Source organism: Aotus nancymaae, unplaced genomic scaffold (assembly GCF_030222135.1).
Source record: "Aotus nancymaae isolate 86718 unplaced genomic scaffold, 86718_ANA_hifiasm-v0.15.2.pri h1tg000022l_1, whole genome shotgun sequence".
Lineage (NCBI taxonomy): Eukaryota > Metazoa > Chordata > Mammalia > Primates > Aotidae > Aotus > Aotus nancymaae.
In genome coordinates, this window is record NW_026988435.1 from 37,333,630 (window position 1) to 37,350,835 (window position 17,206).

The 17,206-nt window shown below is 40.9% G+C and overlaps 1 non-coding gene across 1 annotated transcript; it reads right to left on the reverse strand.

Moving 5' to 3' along the window:
• Positions 1–11,796: 11,796 nt before the first annotated feature.
• LOC135276473 (U6 spliceosomal RNA) lies at positions 11,797–11,903 on the reverse strand. Its single transcript, XR_010344008.1, has one exon. It is a non-coding gene; the product is annotated as a U6 spliceosomal RNA (small nuclear RNA).
• Between the last annotated feature and the right edge of the window lie 5,303 nt (positions 11,904–17,206).

A 17,206-nucleotide genomic window follows, 5' to 3' on the forward strand; every position in this document is an offset into this window, starting at 1 on the left:
AATCCTATGTACCTAAACATGTCAAATAATCCTGTTTACCTCTCTTTTCTGGACATTTCAGGGGCCCTCTGAAGTATTCAGAAAGTCAGGGTCAGGAAAGACAGTTTTGAAACTGAAGTGTGATTTTGGGAAGGCTACTAAATGTTCAAGGTTTAAAACACTTGATATTATGAAATAGAGTTCCAGATTACTGTAAGTTATTTATTTTGCCAAAATGATGATTTAGAAATTTAAAGATGCAAAAACCTTTTATAACCCTTTATAAATTTTGCCAAAGGGCAGATTCGCATTTTAAGAATTACTCGTTGTGTTTTTATTTTAATGCTCAATTTAAAGAAAAACCATATAATACTCTTTTGAATTCAGCTAATGTGTTTGCATAGAGACCCTCTTCTGCAACGTTAATTTCCACAATTCTTCCGCCACTTCTTTGAACCTTCAGCTTTTTCCTAATTTAGCTTGAAATAATCTTTAAACTCTAGTCAAAGGTTGACATTTCCATGCCTTCTTATAACCTTTTACTAAAAAAACACATTTTACATTTCTTACACACCTTGCATGTAAATCTGTTTCTAGTAGTTTCAATTAACTCCTACCAATTTTTAACTTTAAGGTAAAACTTGGCAAGTTGCTTTAAGTTTGTGCTAGGTGCAGCTGAGGTTTAACTCCAGCATAATTAAGGGCGTGGTTAGTTCCATATGTCCCCAGGCCCTACCAATTGTGAAGCTGACAAGTCAAATAGTTTCTCAAAACCCCAAAAGCAGTTTGTAACTTCAAAATACTTAGCAAACCTTGCATCTGACCTGCATTTTACCAATAGTCTTTAGGGCTGTTTTTATTTCTTTTACGTAAACTGAAAGGTACCACAGCTTTTAACTTCCCTTTAAAAAAATATTAGATCCACCTGCTTGTCTTTTTTTTTTTTAATTGACAAAGGACTTTATTTATTTGTTCTTTAGATGCATTGCTTTTATTGAGCTTAGAGTTCAGAGGACAACTATGGATCAAGTCAGCGAGCGGGATATCAATAAAGAAACTTTCAGAGGTAAACTTCCCGAAAACCTTGAGCCTAACCCTAGAGCAGTGTTGAGCAGGTAATGAGGAGCACCTCCTCAGTCTACAGTGGCTTCAACAAGCGAGGAGCACTACTTCCTCACATTCCTATTTTTTTTTAATTTTACTTTAAGTTCTGGGGTACTTGTACAGACTGTGCAGGATTGTTACATAGGTATACACATGCCATGGTGGTTTGCTGCATCCACCTCCCAGTCATCTACATTAGGTATTTCTCCTAATGTTATCCCGCCCCAATTTCCCCACCACTTGCTATCCTTCTAGCTCCCACACCCCGACAGGCCTCAGTGTGTGATGTCCCCCTCCTTGTGTCCATGTGTTCCCGTTGTTCAGCACCCACGTATGAGTGAGTACATGCAGTGCTTGGTTTTCTGTTCTTGTCAGTTTGCTGAGATTGATGGCTTCCAGATTCATCCATATCCCTGCAAAGGACATGAACGCATCCTTTTTTATGGCTGCATAGTATTCCATGGTGTATATGTGCCACATTTTCTTTATCCAGTCTATCATTAATGGGCATTTGGTTGGTTCCAAGTCTTTGCTATTGTAAACAGTGCTGCAGTGAACATACATGTGCATGTGTCTTTATAATAGAACGATTTATAATCCTTTGGGTGTGCTTGTCTTTCTTTAGACTAAATTAATTAGAGCTCTTTTTACAGACATCACACACAGTACACACACAGACAGGCAGAAGAGAATCCAGTCTCTGGGTGGGGCCCTTTAAGAGACAGGGCTAGGAAAACATTGCAGGTATGGAACCTGAGAGGGCTGATCCCTGCAGGCTGGATTGCAAAACAAAGCCCTGCCAAGCAATTACCAGCCATGACCCCAGGATGTAAAGCAAGATGGAGGCTTGCAACATAAACCATACAGACATGCAAAGCGCACCAGATTGGCCACAGCCCAAGACTAGCCCCACAAATCCTTTTTCTCAATTAAAACTTTACAGAAAATTCAAACAGTTATAGTTGGTGGAAAGCTGGGCTAGTTAAATGTTTTCTAAAAGAAAAAACCCTTAAAAGTAAACTGCTGACTGAGTAGATAAGGGGAAAGAAAAAACAACAACAAACAGTTTAAAATGCCTGGGGAAGAACCTGTTACTCTTACACAAGTGTTACTCCACCAGGGAGACAAGTTCAAGCTTCATTACCGTCCAGCAGAGTTAAACCCCTTGCCATGGAAGGGTAAGGCTGCAGCAGTGGCCTGTGGCTGGGAACCAGGGAACCAGCCAGCCAGCTGTGCAGGACCCTTGGGCCATGTGTCCCAGCCCTGGCAGGGCAGGGAGCTGCCAGTCAGTGGTGGGTCCTGAAAAAGGAAGGAAAAGACCATGAAAAGGCCCTGGAGCGACGACGGGGAGGGTGGAGTTGAGGGGGGCAGAGCAGGGTGTGGAAAAGACTTAGAAGCAACAATGAGAGGTTTTGAGTCCCTATTCACTGACGGCTTCAGAAGACCCATATTAGGCGCCAAAAATGTTTCAGGACTTTTCCTTAGTTCAGGTAAAGGTGGGGTTCTTTGAAAATTCAGGCTTGCATACAATTTGAATGGTGAGTGAGACAGGGTTTTATTGAGTGAAAAGGAAGCAAAAGGGCAAACAGGGACTCTCACTAGGCCAGGGTCCCTGCTAGAGCGCTTCCCTCCACCCGCAGCTCAAATTCCAGGCTCCACACAGGAAGAGGAGGGGCCAGGCTCAGGCTCTCCCTGCTGCAAACATCATGAGGCTGGTTGGAGTTTCTCCAGGGACCCCCACTCCCACCTGGCTGTCTCATCATCAGGTGACCACTGTTCTCATCCCAAAGCGCTGAGCTTTTCTCTATAAATTACAACTTTTGTCAGGAATTTTAGCAACATATTGAAACCAAAAGTAAAAACAAACCACTGGGGGCATTTTTTAAACTTCAAATCAAAGAACCTATTTATACCTAAATTTATTTGCTATAGTTATTATTCTATCTACTGCATGATAACCTTCGAAAATAGTTGCGATCACTCCCATTTTCCGATGAGGAAACAGGTTCGAAGAAGCACAATCCTTTTTGAAAAGCCCCCCAGCTCTTGTTTCTCCAGAGCCTGGCCTTCCTCACTGTCTTACAATCTGCCTTCTGATGGTTTCTGAAATGTGCAAGGCCCACCATGTAGCTGGTAGCACAGTGGCATTTTCAGAAGGGTGCTGCCTCATGCAGAATGCACTTGATCTCGGGCAGCAGAGCAGGGTGCGGTAATGGTGACAAGAATCAGTTGCAGTGTGGTTTCGTTGTTTTCCAACAAACATTTCTCTGAGTGCGGGAGCAGGGAGCACAGGCCATGCCACTGTCTGCAGTTCTGGTGGGTGCAGTTCTACTTGATAATTAGGTAAAAGATTTGGGCAGATGCAGTTTTGCATCTGCACCCCATAATGAATGTGGGGGCAGTTGTGAATTCAGGGACAGGAGGAAACCACAATATATTCATTCATTCTCATTACTTGTGGGTAGTTCTCATCCCCCAGGGTTCAGGCTGGGTCTGAGGCAAGCATCCTGGGCCTGTGGGTAGAGTTCTAGTTCGGTTTCAGAAGCAAAGTCACTCTGGGTAACTCCTATTTTTGTGCTGGCAGCTCCTTCCAGTTCCCAGTCTGGGATGCTCTTCCTGTGTGGACCCAGAACCCCAGCTCAGCTGGCTAGACCAATATTTGACTTTACTGCACCTTGGACTGTTTATGAGACTTTAGCTACAACTCACTGCTCTGTATTATACCTTTATTTCTGGACTTTCTGTTTGGTTTTGAGCTCAGTTATGGAATAGTTTTTTTTTTTTTTTTTTTTTTTTTTTAGACAAGGTCTTGCACTGTTGCCCAGGCTGGAGTGCAGTGGCACAATCATGGCTTATTGCAGCCTTGACCTCCTGGACTCAGGTGATCCTCCCACCTCAGCCTCCTGAGTAGCTGGGACTACAGGCACCAGCCACCATGCCTGACTAATTTTTCTTTATTTTTTGGTAGAGGTGAGGTCTCACTATATTGCCCAGGCTGGTCTCAAACTCCTGGACTCAGGTGATCCTCTGCCTCCCGAAGTGCTGGGATTGCAGTCATGAGCCATCACAACTGGCCTGAAACGGAATTCTTGTGTTTCCTTTTCTTTCTCTGGTGGCTGGATTTTGGGAATTTCACCAGGTGATGTCCAAATGGGATTCTCTTTTATGCTTTTCAGATTATTATTATTACTCTTGCTTGGTACTTACTGGTTTACATTCCGGTCCCCAAATTGGTTTTTATTCAATTAAGGAGCATTTTCTTCTGTTTGTTTGTTAAGTTTGTTTCTCCATATCTCCCCTACCCCACCTTTTTTTCTTTTTTTGGAATTCCTAATATTCAATACTCAATAGTCAATATTCTCCCAGTAGCCAATATTCTTGAAACTGTATTCCTGCCTCTTATATTTTTATTTATGATTTTCACTTCACTGAATTTTTGCTCCATGTTCTGAGACAGTTTCTCTCTGCCATTCAGATCAGCTTGTTTATAGGTACCATCAGGAGACGGGTTAAGGCTGAAGGATGGATGGAACTCTGCATTTTTCATACTCATTGCTCTGGGATGGTTTACACCTGGATGCCGACAGGATCCCAGATCCCTTGTTGGGGATACTACCTTGGTGAGGGCGCAACTTCAGACTCTGAGGCTCACCCCAGATGGAGTTTCTGCTTTGAGAGATCCCAGGATAAATTTAGCTTCTAGAGGCAGTAGCAATATGGACAGTTTCAAAGTTTATCCTCTGACCCTCTTGGTTATTTGCTGGACTCAGTTCTCTCTGTGCTGTTTAAAGGCCCACCACTTGCTGATCACTCCACTGCCTCTTCTGGTTATTGTCACTGTTTGTCTCCGGGTCAGCTTCCTCACAAGCCTGTGAGTTCCATCCATCTTTGCAACTGTTTTAGTCCGTTCAGGCTGCCGTAACAGGATACCACACACAGTCTGGGGGCTTAAACAGCAGACATTTATTTTCTCACAGTCCTGGGCACTGACTGTCCAGATAAAGGTGTTGGCAGGTTTGGTTTCTCCTGAGGCCTCTCTCTCTGGCTTGCAGACAGCTGCCTTCTTGCTGTGTCTTCATGTGGTCTTTCCTCTGAGTGCTACACTCCTGATGTCTCTTTCTGCTGTGTTCAAGTTTCTTCTTCTTTTTTTTTTTTTTGAGACAGAGTCTCGCTCTGTCACCCAGGCTAGAGTGCATTGGTACAGTCTTGGCTCACTGGAACCTCTGTCTCCCATGTTCAAGTGATTCTCTTGGCTCAGCCTTCCAAGTAGCTGGGACTACAGTTGTGTGCCACCATGCCTGGCCAAGTTTTTTGTATTTTTTTGTAGAGACGGGGTTTCACCATGTTGACCAGGCTGGTCTCAAACTCCTGACCTCAAGTGAGCCACCCACCTCGGCCTTCCAAAGTGCCAGAACTACAGGTGCGAGCCACTGCACCCAGCCAAGTATCCTCTTCTTGTAAAACGCCAGTCAGATTGGATTAGGGCCCACTATAATGACCTCATTTAACCATAATTACCTTTTTAGAGAACTTATCTCGAAATATAGTCACATTCTTAGGTACCAGGGGTTAGGACTGCAACATATGAATTATAGGGGGACACAAGTCAGTCTGTAACACACTCCTAGAGCTTAGTGTAGGCTTGGCTTATAGTAGGTGCCTGAATGAAGCTTTTCTAAATGTATTCTCTTTCCTCATTTTGATTTTCAAGCAAATTATGATGCCTGGGATGGCATCACATTTTTTTCTTTTTCTTTTCTTTATTTTTGCATAGGTTCTTATTCTGTTGCCCAGGCTGGAGTACAGTGGCATAATCTCAGCTTACTGCAACCGCTGTCTCTCAGGCTCAAGCGATTCTCCCACCTCTGCCTCCTGAGGAGCTGAGACTACAAGTGCACAACCCCACACCCAGTGAATTTTTAAATTTTTTGTAGAAACAGGGTTTCACTATGTTGTCCAGGCTGGTCTTGAACTCCTACATTCAAGATATACATCTACCTTGGCCTCCCAAAATGTTGGGATTACAGGTGTAAGCCATTGTGCCCAGCCCAAATTTTTTCTTATGCTAAATTAAGAACTATTACTATCTCTTATTGCCTATTTTCAGTTTATCCTTAGTCATCTTTTGTAAGCAATTCTATAGTGGTGTGGATACATGGTCTTTTTTTTCCTTCTATTTCATGGAAAGGAGATGAGCTCCATGCCTGTGGTCAGTTTTAGCTCATAGTCTCTGTGGCAATGCCACTGAATTTTTCACAACAGGCCTGTGTGTGTTTCTCTACGGGGATTTGAATTGTATTATAGCATGCTGGATTTGCCTTCCTGGGAATTTAGTTCCTTTTTTATTTCTAAACATGTTTTCTCCATTTCATTGTATTTATTCTTGTGCTCTGCCTTAAGCTCTGACAAATTTGAATTTTTCAAAAGCACAGAGAAATGCTTTATGCTGAATATGTCAGTTATTTGCAGGTGTTCTTCTAGTTTATAATAATAATAAAAGATGGAATTAAACGTCTTTTCCTTCGGCTATTCCATTCGTTTTCATTCTTCGTTTTTGTATTTTGCTTTGTCTCCTCATTGAATTTTTGATTTCTGAAACAGCAATTTAAAATAGCTATCCAATCATATATGTATCCACAACAGTTTGTTGCCAAGCATGCAAAATGAATGGATTCCTTCTTCACATGTTAAATGCCTACATAGCAGAGTCTATGTATAGAAGTGAGAAGGAAGTCTGGAATTGGGTTCTATGAAGGATATCATCAAGATGACAGCTTCCAGTGGATATAGAATTTCATTGAATGTAATAGTTCACCAGTGCTGTCTAATAAAACAATGTAATTCTCTCCTCTACGTGGCCTCAAGAGCCCACAGAAATTCACATCGTGGCCATTCTGAACTTCTTGCAATGGCCCACACTTTCTTTTTTCTTTTCATTTTGACATAGAGTCTCACTCTGTTGCCCAGGCTAGAGTGCAGTGGTGCCATCTGGGCTCACTGCAACCTCTGCCTCCCGGGTTGAAGTGATTCTTGTACCTCAGCCTCCCGAGTACCTGGGATTACAGGTATGTGCCACCATGCCTGGCTAATTTTTTTTATATTTAGTAGAGACGTGGTTTCACCATGTTGGCCAGGCTGGTTGAACTCTTGACCTCAGCTGATCCACCTGCCTCGGCCTCCCAAAGTGCTGGGATTACAGGCATGAGCCACCACACCCAGACTATGACCCATATTTTCTATGCTCCGGTTGTTTTCTGGCTTGTGAACATGACTTTCTGCCTGATGAGCACACTTTTTCTCCCCTGCTTACTGGGAGGCCTTCCTGAGCCCAAACTAGCCTAGGTGCTCTTCAAGCTCTCTTCAAGAGCTTCAGAAGATCCTTGCTACTTCTCCTGAGCATGTGCTGGTTTGCAAGCAATTGTTGATACATCTCTTCCTTACTTTTGGCTAAGGGTTCTTTCTGTGCCGTGGATTCTTCTAGGCAGCTGATGAGGCCTATTGATCTTTTGCCAGAGTTATGTTTTAAATGCCTAAAATAAAACACATTGGGTTCTAGTTCAGGGCAAGATGGAGTAAGCACACTCCACCCTGACTCCCAGTGAATGTTGCTATAAAACCCATACAGGAATGTATGGAATAGCTACTAAAAGACTCTGAAAAGCAAAGGGTAGCCAGCAAATTGGTAAAGAAGACAGAACTCAAGTACCGCTGAACTGGTGGTGAGTTACCATTTTTCTTCCTTTCAGAATCACCTGGTCTGGATTCAGTGCAGTCTGAAAACCCAGAAGTGGGCACTGGTGCAGATGGAGAGAGCCCCAGGAGGCGCTCTTTAGTCTGGCTCAAGGGAGCAGAAAGGAAGTCTCCTAATACTTAGAAGGAGTGAAGAAATCCCCTGTTTTGTTTTGCTTTTTCTTTTCTTCATTCTCTTGTGTCTCAGCCCCCAGGCAATCCTGGGGTAGCAGGGACACAAGAGCTCACAGGAGCAAAAAAGTCTGAGGCAGGAGAATCTTTCCCGTGATCAGAGGATCTGCTGTCCCAAGAGAGTAAAGAAAATCCCCAATGCTTTTTTTTTTTTCCTACTCTATTATCTCACTGCTTGTCCCTGGACACAGATACAGTTGTGGGAAGTGTATAGCAGAACAGGCTAAGTAAAGACCCAGCTTTCTGGCCAGATGACCAAAAAATTGAGCTCCTGGGAACAGGAAAGTACCAGAAAGTGGGAAGAACTGGGAAAAGCAACCCTATAAAGTTGTTTACGAACTTCTAGACTTACCCCTGGGACATACAAGAATAGAACTTACCCTAAATAACATACATAGACTAAGAGAACTGAACTACAAAATAAACTATTGCCCAGGTCTCAGACTGGTCACTGGATAGTTTACATGTACAAAGGGACAGATCTGAAAACAGAACTGATATTGGAACCATAATCCATAGAAGACCGGTAGGACTGGTGACCTGAACTCAACGAGATTGATTTCCTACTTTAAAAATAAGCAAAACAAAACAATATTCTCTATAAGATTTAGAGAAGATCTAGAGTCTTATAATCATCAAAATGTCCAGGATACAATCAATAATTATTCAACGTATATGAAGAATTGGGAAAATTTCAACTAATATGGAAAAAGACAGTCAACATGCCAATGCTGAGATGGCACAGAATTTAAAGCAGCTATTATAAAAATACTCCAACATATAAGGGCAAACATTCTTGAAATAAATGAAAAAAAAGTCTTAGAAAAGAGATAGAAGATATAAAGAAGAACCAAAAGGGAATTTCAGAAATGAAAAATACTATAACTAAAATGAAAATCTCACTGGATGGACTCAATGGCAGAATGAAGACAACAAAGAAAAGAGTGAATGAATTTCAATATAGATCTATAGAAATCATGAAACCTGAACAATACAGAGAAAACAGATTGAAAAATAAAGAATAACCAAGCTTCATGAACCTTTGGAGGAATACCAAAAATCTAACACTCTTATAATAGGATTTGTAAAAAGAAATGAGAAAGAATGTGGTACATTGAAAAAATTCAAAGAAATAATGGCTGAGGCCAGGGGCAGTGGTTCATGCCTAGAATCCCAGCATTTTGGGAGGCCGAGGTGTGTGGATCACCTGAGGTCAGGAGTTCAAGATCAGCCTGGTCAACATGGTGAAACTGCGTCTCTACTGAAAAATACAAAAATTAGCCGGGCATGGTGGCGGATGCCTGTAATCTCAGCTATTCGGGAAGCTAAGGTAGGAAGAATTGCTTGAACCTGGGAGGTGGAGGTTGCAGTAAGCAGAGATCATGACATTACACTCCAGCCTAGGCAACAGAGTGAGACTTCATCTCAAAAAAAAAGAAAAAAAAAGAAAAGAAAGTTTTTCAAATTTGGAGAAAAACAGAAACTTACAGATTTAAGAATCTGTAAGGAAATCTCAAACAGGATAAACCCAAAGAAATCGATTCCCAAACATTCTTATTAACTGCTGCAAACTAAAGAAAAACATATTTACAGTAGCCAGAAAAAACAGCACATTACTTATAGGGCAACATAATTCAAATAGCTACAGATTTTACAGAAGGAAATGGAATATTTTTTAAGTGCTAGAGGAAAAGAACTGTCAAACTACAATTCTATAGTCAGTAAAAAATCCTTCAAGAATGAAGAAAAAATAAAGACATTCCAGGTGGAGGAAAATGAAGGCTTCATCGTCACCAGCACTATTGTTACAGGAAGTTCTTCAGGCATATGGGAAATGACACCAGAAGGAAGGTTGGAATATCAAAAAGATATAAAGAGCAACAAAAATGGCAAATACCTGGGCAAACATAATAGACTGTTCTTCTCTTGAATTCTTTAAAATATATTTGAAGGTAGAAAGCAAAAATTATAACATTGTCTAGTGAGGTTTTCAATGTATGTTGATATAACAAAGAGACAACCACAACATGAAGGAGAGTGGGTAAAAAACCCATATGTGGTGGTAATGTATCACTTGAAGTGGTAAAATATGCACTGACTGTAAAAAGAATATGTATTTTAGTCCCTAGAGCAACTACTTAAAAATTACACAAAGGGATAGGCAACAAAAATGCAATAGGCAAAATAGATAACTAAAAAATGTTTAAGGAACCAAAAAGAAAGCAAACAAGGGGAAAACATAGAAACTAAAAATAGAGTGACAAACAGAAAACAAACAATAAAATGACAGGCTTAAATATAAATATCAGTGATTACATTAAATGTAAATGGACAAAACATACTAATTAAAAGATACATTTTTAGAATGGATTTTAAAAAAATGATTTAATTATATACTGTTTACAAGTATATAAGTAATACAAGTATGTCATTATACTAGTTTCAAGTATAATGACATAAGTGGGCTAAAAGCAAATAAATGTGTATATTCAAAACATGTATATTACTAATCAGAATGAAGGTAGAGGTGTTATAGTAATATCAGACAAAGTAGACCTCAGAGCAAAGAAAATTACCAGGGATAAAAAGGGGCAATACTAATACATTTCATCAAGAGGACCCAACAATCCTAAATCTACACATACCAAACAGCAAGGCTTGAAAATACATGAAGCAAAAACCCATAGAACTGAGATAAGAAATACGCAAATTCATAAATATAGTTGGAAACTTCAACATTACTCTCTCAGTGATCAATCGAACTTAGTAAACAGAGTCAGCAAGTGTATAGTATAGAAAATGGAACTAAATGATAAACACTTGTTTCTAATTGACATTTATGGAATACTGCACTCAATAACAGCAGAATATACATTTTTCTTAGTTACGCATGGAACTTTCACCAAGATAGACCATATCTGGGGCTATAAAACAAATTTGTAACATATTTAAAAAACTGAAATCATGCAAAGTATGCTCTCTATCATGGGTAGAAATAAAAAACATAATGACAAGAAAATTTACAAACCCTTAGAAATTAAACAACACACTTATACATAATCCACAGGTCAAAGAGGAAGTCTCAGGAAAGTTAGAAAAGATTTTGAACTGAATGAATATAAAAATATATCAAAGTTTGTGGGATGCAGTTAAAGAGTTAGATGGAAATTTCATCATTACCATGCATTTGTATTAGAAAACAAAAAGGTATCAAACCAATATCTAAGCTGCTACCACAAGAAATTAGGAAAAGAAGAGCAAAATAAACTCAAAATAAGCAAAAGAAAGGACATAGTCAAAATAAGTGCATAAATAACAAATGAAAAGTATTTAAAAAACAATAGAGAAAAGTAATGAGTTCAATAAATCTCTAGTGAGACTGGCAGAGAGAATGAGAGAGCACAAATTACTGACATCAGGAATGAAAAGGGTTATCACTACACATCCTACTCATAAATTTGACAGTTTAGATAAAATGGATGAATTCTGCAGAAGACACAAATTACCAAAATTCACCCAAGATAACATTTAGGTAACTTAAATAGCACTATTAGTATTTTAAAAATTGAGCTTGTATTTTAAAACCTTCTATAAAAGGGTTCTTCAGGCCAAGATTCTAGCACACAGCATATAGCACATGCCACTGAATGCTTTAAAAAGAAATATGATAAATTCACTAGCGAATTCTACCAAATTTTTCTAAAAATAAAATGAATTGTACACAATCTCTTCCAGAAAATAGAAGAGGAGGGAAAACTTCTAGACTCATTTTTTTTTTTTTTTTTTTTTTTTTTAAATATGGAACGCTTCACGAATTTGCGTGTCATCCTTGCGCAGGGGCCATGCTAATCTTCTCTGTATCGTTCCAATTTTAGTATATGTGCTGCCGAAGCGAGCACTCGACTCATTTTATAAGGCCAACATTGCCCTGGTAATGCAACCAGACACATGGTACAGAAAGTACCAAGCAATATCCCTCATGATCATATATGCAAAAATTCTGAACAAAATATTAGCAAATATCCATTCATACATAACTATACAAAGAGATAGTCAACATTATTGACCATTAGGGAAATGCAAGCTAAAACCCTGATGAGATCTAACTACATACCGTTTGAATGGCAAAAATAAAAAATTCTGACAATACTAAGTACTTACAATAATGCAAAGCAATTGGAACTCTCCTATGTTGCTAATGGGAATGCAAAATTACATAGCCACTCTTCCCGCTTCAGCCTCCTGAGCAGCTAGGACTACAGGTGGGCACCACCATACTTGGCTAATTTGAAATTTTTTTTGTAGAGACAGGGTCCAGGTTGCCTGGGCTGGTCTTGAACTCCTGGCCTCAAGCTTCCAAATTGCTGGGATTACAGGTGTGAGCTATTGTACCTGGCCCTACTTTGCAGTTTCTTATAAAGCCTCCTGCCTCAGGCTTCCAAATTGCTGGGATTACAGGTGTGAGCTATTGTGCCTGGTCCTACTTTGCAGTTTCTTATAAAGCTACACACACAATTAGCATATGACCCAGCAATCCCAAGTGAACTGAAAACTGGTATTCACACAAAGACCTACGCATGAATGTTTATAGCAGCTGTATTCATAATCACTAATAACAGAAAACAACCCAAATGTCTTTCAGTGGGTGAATGGGTAAATAAACTGTAGTACATTTCTACAATGGAATACTACTCAATTTAGCAATAAAAAGGAATGAACTGGCTGAGTGCAGTGGCTCACACCTGTAATCCCAGCACTTTGGGAGGGCGAGGCAGGTGGATCACCTGAGGTCAGGAGATCAAGACCATCCTGCCCAACATGGTGAAACCCGTCTCTACTAAAAATACAAAAATTTGCTGGGCATGGTGGCACGTGCCTGTAATCCCAGCTACTTGGGAGGCTGAGGCAGGGGAATTGCTGGAACCAGTGAGTCAGAGGTTGCAGTGAGCCGAGATCACACCACTGCACTCCAGCCTGGGCAACAGAGCGAGACTCTGTCAAAAAAAAAAAAAAAGGAATGAACTATTGACACACCCAACAACTTGGCTGATCTCAAAGGTATTATGCTGAGTAAAAGGAGACAATCTCAAAAGTTCTACATACTGAATGATATACTTTATATAAAATTCTCAAAAAGGTGAAACAAGTGACGGAGAAGAATCAGTGATTTCTAGGAGTGAGAGCTTAGTGAAGACAATGTTGTCATTTCTTCCCATCTAAATTCCTTAGACCTTTGAGTTCTAATTATGAACTACTTGGAGGGAGAGTCTGTGGGCCCCAAGTGAAAACCCTGCTCTATGCTATATGCTGTGTAGGAGCTGTATCTTTTTTGTTCATTCTTCTGTGCCCCATGCCTTGCAGAGTAAACTGGCATAGAATGGGCGCTCAGTTATTTGGTGAACAAAAAAATAAATGAATGAACAAACTATGACATGATTTCAACATCTGACAATGCATTGAGAGGCTCTAAAACCTTTAAGAAAAATGAACACATTTTGTTTAACGCAGCACATGATCACTGTTGATAATTGTAGGCTGGACTCTCTCTAATGGCTCTCCTGACTGTACGCTTCTGTTTGGGCCACTGAGCAGCTTTTGTCTTGTGTGGTTCTACCTGCACCGTTTCTGAGCATTTCTCCTGCTTCTGTCCTGTAGAAGCAACAGAGTTAGATACCCAAATCCCTTCTCCTGAATTATGCAGCTACTGTCACCAAAGATGGTAGATAACTGTCAACGATGTACATATTGGAATTAGTTTTTGAGATTTACCAAACACTACCATATGACAGGACTTGGTGGGCGGTGCTGAGATCATAATGAGAATTTGCAAATGGGCATCTGCATTGGCGGAAGTCCAGAGTGAGGGGCAGGACTGAGCTAGCTCAACAGAGTACTTGGCATGAGGGGCAACGTGGGACATGCATGAAGACTTGAAAACTATAGTTGGTATTAGAGTCAGAGGCCCTTTTTCTCAACCCTCACCAGGAGTAGGGGCCCACAAAGAAGTCAGTCACCAGAAGGTTCTGGGAACGTTGTAGAGACCGAATGAATTGCTACACTACTGACCCTGCCATGTGCCAGCAATCTCCTTGATGGTCTCTGGGCAGTCTGTTTCATTGACCTGAATAAAAGATTGGGAAAGGCTGTAAAATCTTATTTCATCAAGTCCAGTCTACGCTGCCTTGATGCTAAGACCAGCCATTATTTTATATACCAATAGGAGAGGAAAAACACTGCCAGTACACTATGACAGATGCCTTTAATGACAGTTCTGAATGACATATAGACCAATGACATCAGATTCCTTTTGAATTAATCTTCATCTCTTCTGAGAGATTTGGCAATGTATCAAGTAACTCGGCAATAGAAGGTAACACACCTTGTCCAACTGGTGGGTATCTTCTTTGCAAAATTTTTAGGTACTTGGTTGCTTCTTTGCAAGAAAATATGGACTCATGATCATTCCTTCTGTGATAAATGTTGTTCACTGACACCACCTTTCCATCCTACTGTTTGGTTTCTGTACCTTTCTGACTGCAAAATAGCTTGTTATTTCAATGCTGAATCATAGTGCAGTTTCTTTGGAGAGATTCCTACATGGCGGTTAAACTCTCAGGTTAAACTAACAAATGCACAGATCTCAATCTGTGATGACAGTGTGAACAGCTACAGCTGAGTGGACATAGAGGCAAGGGCGGTGGCCGGAACGGTATGACTGCCACGTGGCTGATGGATTTTGAAAGATACCACTGATTAAGATGCATCTGGATCTCAGCGATGTTAGCTTGTGAAAACTGTGCCTCTTAAAATCCGTAGAATACAGTACTTCTGTCCGATTCCGTAATTTGGGAGGGAGAGTTCTGCACTCATGACATGTTTCTTGAACATCCTTTGTCTGCTGGGGAATGTTCTAGGGCTTCAGTGGGAAACAGGCTGACTCCCCTGCCCACATGGAGTTCACACTGAGTAAGGAGAACAGACAATAAAGGAATAAACAGAACAACGTTCATGTTATTTTAAGTGCAAGGAAGGACACAAACAGGAGGCTGAGACGGAGCCTCACACTGAGGCGGGGATGGGTGTATATGAGCATTTGTGATGAGCCCTCTGATTTCCAACTAAGTCAACACTTGGATTTTTGTGTCTAAGAGTCACTGGCAGTCTGTAGGGCGATCACCTGTCCCTGAGTTTGCCCAGAACTAAGGGGTTTCATGGGATGTGGGCCGTGCGGTCCTATAATGGGGCAGATCCAGCCATACAAGTACTGTTCGCCCCCTATGGGGATTCGAACTCAGTTTCCTTGTAGTTTCATATTTTTATTACTATTTCCACATCTAATGAAGTTTGATACTTAACCATCCACCGTGGCTTTTGTTTTCTTTCACTCCCATCTCTCTTATTTTCATAAAAAGAGATGAATTCATTAGTACAACTAAAGTCTTATAATTCTTAAATGCAGTCTCTCAACACCACCAGTTAAACACCTACGTAAAGACCTTCAGGGCCCTCAGTGATAGGTCAGGGTAGCCGTCAGGGGTAAGAAGTGTCCATCGACAGCTAGAAGATCAGGTGTGGCACAACCCAGCGTCCACCGAAGGCTCCCGCTGGGAGAAGGTGGGCGGTTGCTAAGCAGGGATGAGGGCAGGGCGAGCTGCTTTGTTTTTCTAATTTTATTTTGTTTTGGATGAAGAATTCCAACCAAAGGCTTTGAAGAAGAGCAATTTTCTTTGCCTTTGAAATGAGTTAAAGGCAAAAACAACTCCATCCTTTCATGTTAGGAATCATTTTGGTAAAATAGTGTGGCTTTGTTTCTTAACTAAAAGACAAGCTGAAGTCTGGATTGCAAATGCTTTCATGGCTATTAGAAGTAAAGTTTGTTTGTTTTTTCTCTTTAAAACAATGAAATGCAAATTCTTGGCTTTCTCTTCAAGCGAGGAGCGGCCATGGGAAGTCACTCTGGATGCTGGATGCAGACGTGGTATTGTCAGCGACACCACAATACTTACTCATTTTTGCAAAGTCCCAGTGAAGTTCATGTTCATTCCCTGCCTTTTCAGTCTCAGGGTCAATGTGTGATGACTCCTGTGCCCACTGTAACATTCCAAAACTACCATGTCCTTTGCATTCTCTTCCCCTGACCCTGTTGTGTTTCATTTTGTTTATCTTTTTCTTTCTTTTTTCTTTTTTTTTGAGATGGAGTCTTGCTCTGTAGTGCAGGCTGGAGTGCAGTGGCATGATCTCAGTTCAATGCGACCTTCACCTCCCGGCTCCTGGTTCAAGAAATTCTCCTACCTCAGCCTCCCAAGTAGCTGGGATTACAGGCATAAGCCACTATACCCAGCTAATTTTTGTATTTTTCAGTAGAGACAGGGTTTCACCATGTTGAACAGTCTGGTCTTGAACTCCTGACCTTGTGATCTGCCCGCCTTGGCCTCCCAAAGTGTTGGGATTACAAGGCGTGACTCACCGCTCCTCGCCCTCCACCTTTTTTTTTTTTGAGATGGAGTTTCATTCTTGTTGCCCAAGCTGGAGTGCAATGGCACAATCTTGGCCCACTGTAGCCTCCACCTCCCAGGTTTAAGCAATTCTCCTGCCTCAGCCTCCTGAACAGCTGGGATTACAGGCATGCATCACCATGCCTGGCTAATTTTTGTGTTTTTAGTAGAGAAAGGGTTTCGCCATGTTGACCAGGCTGGTCTAGAACTCCTGACCTCAGGTGATCCGCCTGCCTCAACCTCCCAAAGTGCTGGGATTATCGGCATAAGCCACCATGCCCGGCCTTCTTTTCCTTTATTTAAAATTTAATTTAACTTAATTTTAAGTTCAGGGATACATGTACAGGGGGTGCAGGTGTGTTCCATAGGTAAACGTGTGCCATGGTGGTTTGTTGTACCTGTCAAGCCATCACCTAGGTATTAAGTCGCACGTGCATTAGCTATTTACCCTAATGCTCCCCCTCCCCCGGCCCTGCTGTGTTCCACTTTTCTCTCCTATCTCATGACCACCCAATTCCTTCTTTAATGACAAGTTGTATTGAATGCTGTGGCCAGTCTTAGAACTGCTGTAATCTGAATGAATAAAATGAAACTTTTCAATTGATCACTCTAGTTTATTATTATTTTTAAAAAGATGGAAGTTGTCATATGGAAATGGAGACATTAATTCCTTAACCTATTCCAAAACTTTAGCTCATATTTGCCAA